This window comes from Lupinus angustifolius, chromosome LG15, assembly GCF_001865875.1.
Source record: "Lupinus angustifolius cultivar Tanjil chromosome LG15, LupAngTanjil_v1.0, whole genome shotgun sequence".
Taxonomy (NCBI): Eukaryota; Viridiplantae; Streptophyta; class Magnoliopsida; order Fabales; family Fabaceae; genus Lupinus; species Lupinus angustifolius.
Window position 1 is genome coordinate 7,222,032 of NC_032023.1, and position 7,681 is coordinate 7,229,712.

Here is a 7,681-nt window from a genome sequence, read left to right on the forward strand (position 1 = left end):
TTAGTGGTTAAAACCCTCTACCCACTTTCCCTAAAAATGTGGGAACTTCTTTCCACTCCCTCAATCTGGTTAACAACCTGATTCTCTTATCACTTTTTACTCTAACTAATTACTATTTTCGAATTAAATAAATGTATATAGTTTTTTTATTATTAGAACCAGTTTATGAGTATTTATATAAAAATAATAATTCTTATTGCAAAATAAATAAATAAATAAATAAATAAATAACCTACAATATTAATATATGTACATAGATAGGGTGATGACTAAGATAGTGATGACTTGATGGTTAAACTTAAAGGTCCAAATTCTAGCCCATCAAGCTTTTTACGAACAAACTTGAACATCATACTTAGCAATATTTCACAAAATAACTCTAATATACACTAGAGTCTATTCTAAATGTTGAACAATGGACCGGACAAAAGTGAGTATTCACAGCTGCCTCTCTTTACTTGTTGCTTACCTGATAACAAACAAACTGATGTTAGTGAGATATCACGGTAAGTAACTCGTAAAGAAATGAATGCTAATTTTGTCAAGGACCATATAAATTTCCTTGACGACATCTCATTGCTTGAAAGTGCTTATCATATTGAAAGCAAAGTTATTTTGGAAGGTGTGACAAAGTTGGATGTGGACCAAAGACATAGGTCGGTGTAATGCTAGAATTTGGAATGAAAATGTGAAACCAAAGACGCATGTTTGTGTACTGCTAGAATTTGGGTTGAAAAGGTGAAATCAAAGACGTAGGTTGGTGTACTGCCAGAATTCGGAGACATAAGGGTTAAAGCCAAGAATGTAGGTTAGTGTACATCCAGAACCTGGAGTGACAAGTTAAAACCAAAGACGCGGGTTGGTGTACTGCTAGAATTTGGAGACATAAGGGTCAAAGTCAAGAACGCAGGTTAGTGTACTGCTAGAACCTGGAGTGATAAGTTAAAACCAAAGACGCAGGTTGGTGTATTGCCAGAATTTGGGTTAAAAAGGTGAAACCAAAGACGCAAGTTGGTGTACTGCCAGAATTTGGTGACATAAGGGTCAAAGCCAAGAACGCAGGTTGGTGTGCTGCCAGAATTTGGTGACATAAGGGTCAAAGCCAAGAACGCAGGTTGGTGTGCTGCCAGAATTTGGTGACATAAGGGTCAAAGCCAAGAACGCAGGTTGGTGTTGTTAGGTATCAGTGGTTACAATACACCTAGAAGGGGGGGTTGAATAGGTGTCGCGGTTAGAATTACCGCTTTTCGCAAATCAACACTTAATGCTGAATCAACCCTACTTAATCGATTAAGGAAAGGAAGATAATCGATTATATGCACAATCTTAATCGATTAACAAAAAGAACAGTTTTAAACAGAAACAGTTTTAATCGATTAACAGAAACAGGATAATCGATTAACACAGCAATATTAATCGATTAAACAGAACCAGTAAGCAATTACAGAAACGATTAAATGCGAAACAGATAACCGATAACAGAACGAATACAGAGCTTACAAATTTGTATATCAGAATAGCTTGCAATACAACAAAAGAACAGAATGTATTAGTTGAATCAAATATACAAATTAATCGATTGAAAACAGTAAAGAGAGAGAGAGAAACAAATCCTGCAACTCGAATTTTTATCCTGGTTCGTTTGCTGTCCACTGCAAACTACATCCAGGCCTCCCGGCTGACTTGGGAGATTTCCTTCACTATAATCGAATCAATGTAATTTACAAACACATTATCCAATTACAACACTTAGCAAATGACAAGAAATCAAAGAAACTATTCAATGGTTTGACTCCCTTCCTACCGACAAAGAAAACGTTTCTTTCGGCGTAGCCCCAGCCAAAGAATCTCTCGTTCTTTCCTTTTCTTACACTCTAAGCTATGAAGAAACACTCAATCTCTAACGGTGATAAGACACCACGAGATTCCCTTTACAACAATTATACAACAATTACAAGAGTAAAATAAAGCTATTTCTAAGCTCAAATATAACAAGAAGGCTTTACTCTAATGCACATCTAACACAAACTCATGTGAAATGACAAGTATTAGTTATGAAAACAGAAGTTACAGAATCATAAAACTTCATGAAAAAGCATCAAAATATGCATGAACATGTGAGGGAAAACATGAGAGATTATAACATGAAATGCACTCAATCCTAAAGCAAGGAATCTCTCATTTCTAAACTCACTAATGCACTTAACAAATAGATGCAACAATTAACACGTAAAATGCTCTAACTCTCTAATAAATGCAACATGCAACTTATGAGATTAATTCTGAAAACGCAGTTTATAAAGAATCAGTCCAGAACCCCAGATAATCGATTAACAGACAATTTTAATCGATTAACGGGACTAAAAATTATAACTGATTCTGTTTTTCAGTTTTTCAGTTCCAACAACTTAACAAACATTTAGGTTAATCGATTTACGTAAAGCCTTAATCGATTAACAGCATTTAAAAACGTGTTTCCAGTAGCAACCACTTTTCACAGCAGTTGGGCTAGTCGATTAAAGGTATGGTTAATCGATTAACAGTAAATAAAATGTGTATTTTCAAATAGAAAACATCGAATATGTTATGCACTTAGATAATACATGTTTAACACTTAGTTTTATGCCTAGAATGCACATATACATGTATTTATGTAATGCATGAACATATTATGAAATGACATATCTCATGGATGAAATGATTTAAAAGATATATGCATATGAGACATGTATTAGGTGCCCTAAGCCTTCGACTCAACTTAAACTAGAATCTAGTCTAAGCCTAGTACCAAACAAAGACTTAAGCACGTTGATTTGTTGGTGATCTTCAAGCTCTTTTAGGCACAAGTTGTCCTCATCAAAACCATGACATTCAAGGAGAGCTTTCCAAAGTGTTCCTCTTGACATGCACACTTTCAATTACATCATGCATGACCTCACTTGACTAGGCCCCTGAGCACTTTTCAGAATAGCCCACAATAGCCTGGTCAAGTAGCTCACAATTTGCTTTGGTGAGTCAACAACAAGCAGCTAACTTAGCTTCTTGGCCAAGGACCAAACCCATGTTGAAGGGTTTGGTGCGCCCATCGTGGACAAAAAGAGGGTTAGGCGGTTACCTGGTTGCCTATAAATAAAGTTCCTCTTCCACCATTTCACAGGAGATAACACACATTCTACATTCCATTCTTCACTTCTTTTCTCCACAAAAACTTCTCTCTAGGATTCTGGTATTTGGGGCCAAAGTTCCAAGCTAGTTTTTAGGTAAATTCTTATAATTTTCTCTTTGAATTCAAGAGGAGAAAGGAGTTGGAAAATGTGATACAAAAGTTAATTTGGTAATCTCATTTGGGTCCAAAAGCATCTCATCCTTTGATAGATGGCTCATGCTCCTACACATTGATTTGGATTATGGTGAAATGTTATTTCTTTTCTTCATTTGTATCACCTTTTGATTTCAAAATATTTAAGTTATTACTTTTGGTTAAGTTTTGATTCTTTAAGAAGTCCATAATGCGGTTTTAGTTTGATCACCTAAAACTTGATTTAAAGATCCAAAAATGCTTCTTCTTAAATTGCTGACAAGTGAACTAAAAAGTATAACCTACACCTTTGTTCACTTTACATATCAAAGCATCTATTTTAAGCAACTTATGTTCAAAGCTAAATAATGTTAACGGAGCTTGAAGTAGTGTGTGACAACCTACTCTGACGAGTGGCAGTTAATTATTATTTACTGTATTACATAATATTTGAAAATCATCTTATCATAATAGACTTATCTTGATTACTCATGTTTAAACCCCAACTTATAACACACTTTTTAGATAAATTTTGTGTGTTTAAATATTATGAATTTTGATTACCTCGGTTCCAAGTTTTCTCTGAATTTTGTAGGAAAAAGAATTAAAAAGAATTAATTCAATGATTGCCAATAATTCAATCCAAAAGATCAAAAAGAATTGGTCAAAGCAAACAAGCTAAGCATGACATAATATGTGCTTAACTTATTGCCAAAAGATTGTTTCAGCTTGAAGAGAGGTAGCTTAACTTCTCTTGAAGGAACCCAATGGAAGGTGTGCCAAGTAACTTGCATAAATTAAAGCTTACATTGCCTTGAAGAAATCATGTTAAAAGTGTCAAGTAACCAGATAAATTAAATTCAAGAACCAAGGAAATAAGGTTGCTTAGGCTTGAATAAAGGTAGGTTATCTTCACTTGAAGGAACCTTGGGGAAGCTAGGAATGACCAAAAATGGGCTTAGCCCTTGGCTAGCCACCAAAAACTCATCATGAAGAAAACTTAGCCAATGTCACTATGCAACTAGCCTTTACGTGAAAACCAAGCTTATGACCTCATGGATGACTCAAGCATGACAAGGCAAGTATGAGGTGACATCTTGCATGAAGCTTAGCCCATAATAGGTTGTCCAAGTTGGAGAAATAAAACCGCCTAGCCAGCTGCATGGTGGGCATTGGGCGCATTAAATGAGCATGGTGTAATAGTTCTTCTCTTTATGTTAATTCTGATTTTATTATTCAAGTTATGTGTTTCTACTCTATTATTTCATTTAATCTACTCCTAATTCTTTTTTAGATTGATCACCTAAAATATGTTTTCAAAGATCCAAAAGTCTTTTGTTGGATGAAATAACAAATATTCGCATGCTACATTGGTAGATTTAAATATTTACCATTTCCAAGCATCCATTATAAGCAACTTGTTTTCTAGATGATCAACATATGGGAATCCAGAATAAGTGGTGACAGCCTTATTTCTTTTAGAGGATACTTGATGGGTGATAATGTATTAAGCAAGGTTTGAAAATCATCCACCTGATCTAAGAGGAATGGTGAGTTAAGAAATGATGTAGGGTGGATGGAATCATACCAAAATAACTTGTGTACATTAAAATCATGTTGAAACTTAAGAGTTAAGAAACTTTACATTCTAACCATAATTTCCTCTTGAATTTGTAAATAGTTAGTTACTTTACTTTTCCATGTTTGTTACCTTATAAAATCACAAAAACATATTTATTTGCTAATTTTAACTTTTGATAATAGATACAAAGTATGATTATATTTATATTAGGTAATTCTCTATGGTTCGTCATAACCCTATACTATACTACAATTGAATCTTAAAAGAGGTCCAAAAGTAATATAGTAAATAGACGTATAAATATTTTTGTTGAAAAGTTAATATATTCCTAAAACAAAAGTGCAATATAATTAATGGATTTTAAGTTTGTGAATAGGAACAACATACAAAATTGCAATTCAATCAATGAATTGTAACTTTGTGAAAGAGTGATATAATTGACAATAACATCTAACTGCTAACTTTTAGTCATCTAATTTCTGCTACTTACTCTTTCTTTTCTTTATTTACTTACTGTCATTTAAATTTCACTACTAAATATTAACTCTTTATTTTTATTTATTTACTTTCTGTCATTTAATTTATGCACATACTAACAATTTATTCATTCTTTTATCATTCTACTTCATTCTTGATACCAACCTTTCGTAAGAAATGATATGGTTAAATTTATTCTTTATACCGACCTTTCATAAGAAATGGTATGGTTAATGGAAATCATATATGGAGTTAAAATAAATTTAAATAAATCACTCTAATTTTGGAAACTGCATAGTCAGATAAAAACCACAAATTAAACTGTGTGCGTAGAACTCTCTCAACAATATCAAAGACAATATTACTTTTATTGTAGTTCTATCTTCAAAAAATATATTTTACTCTTGGATTTGGGAGGCTAATGTTATAGGGTGTTACACTAAAAATTTAGGCCACTCGTGGATATGAAGTGATGTTGATGTTGTGCCCCTATCACTCACTAGAATTCGTTGTGGTGACTTCATATCCTAGAAAAGGTGAAGTTTCTATGTTGGCTCTCTACTCACCATTCTTTGCCAACAAATTACCTCTGCTTCAGGAGGAATTTGACGGATTCACCTATAAGTAGTCAGTATAATAATGCTACTCAAGATCTTTGTCACACTTTTAGAGATTGCAAGAACTTTGGTATCTTATGGTGTCGTTTGGGATTTATTGCTCCAAGTTCTTAAGCTAAACATTCATTTATTTATTGGTTGTTGTAGAATATGAAAATGCGGAACAAAAGGCTCTTTTTGGCAGGTTTATGGTGGATATGGCGGTGGAGTAATAATAATATATTTGTCACTTCTTCTTGGAACATATCCTTTGTTGTTAGAAATGTCCATCATGATTTTAGAGATTTGTGTTCTACTCAATCTTTTTCGCATGAAGTTTCTTTGCCTAGTATCCAATGGTGTCGTCCACCACCAGAGAGAGTGAAACTATAAGTGGATGGAAGTTGTGGGATACATGCTCAAACCATTGGAGGTGGAGGGATTATCTGAAACCCGAATAGATAGTGGCTTTCAGGTTTCTCTAGTAATTTTGGTATTGAGTCTTTTTTACTTGTAGAACTTCTAGCTATAGAATATGGTCTTCAATTGGCTTGGAATCAAGGTCCTCGTTCTGTTAACTTGGAAAGTGATTGTCTTAAGACGATTCACATCATTTCTGATAGGACAATGATTAGTTTGCAGTATCTTACTCAAGTTATTCAGAACCTCAATGATTTACTTAAAAGATATTCGGATGCTCAAGTGAAACATATCTTTCGAGAGGATACTAACATATTGGCAGACTATATGGCCAAACTCAGTTTAAGCCCTAATGATACAATTACATTTTGGGATATCTTGCCAACATGAACTCTAACCATCTTGCAGATAGACCTATCCCCTGCTCTTTAATTTCTATATTTATTTCCATTCTACCAAAAAACTAAAAAAATTGTTAGTTTTGTTTGAATTATAAAAAAAACATTATTTTTACAAGGTAAATTTGAAAAAAAAAGTATAAAAATTATTTATGCATGAAGATTTGAGTTCTTCTGTATACAATATTTTTTTATAAATATACTTCATTTTAACATATCATTTACTTTCTTTTTACAAGATTAGAATCAATTTGATAATAAATTTTTTTTCGTAACAATATAAAATTATAATATAGATACAAATAAAAAATTGTTATAAACAACATTGCACAATTTCCAAACCTTGTCTTAGGAGCTCAAAAGTAAAAGCAGCTTATAAGGATCTCATTGGAAATAATTTGTGAATTGTTGAACCGACTTAACATTTGTTCGAAACTTGACTCGCTATTTAACTTGATAATCTTAGTTTATGAAAAAATGAGTTGAACTTGAACAAAAAACATAGGTCATTAAATATAGTGCTGAACTTAAACAAAATACAATTTGTTTCGTTATGCTCATGAGTTGACTCGATTATATTCATATATATACACGAATGTGACTCAAATGAGAATTATTTTCATATAAAAATTATGATAACAATAAATCATTGCCAAACAAATATACACGGATTAACGGTCATGTGATCACTTAAAAAAGAATATATGCATTTATCTTTTAATCTTAACAATTCTCATATTATAAGTTATTCTCGAGTAAGTCACTATCTATATATATGGACAATGTTCAATACATGAAATTTAATTCGTAACTACATTTTTCTACATATATTTGTATAATTCATCGACACCTTATAGACCCTTTAAATTTATGCTAATGAGAAACATAAATTTGAGTTTGTTAACTCACT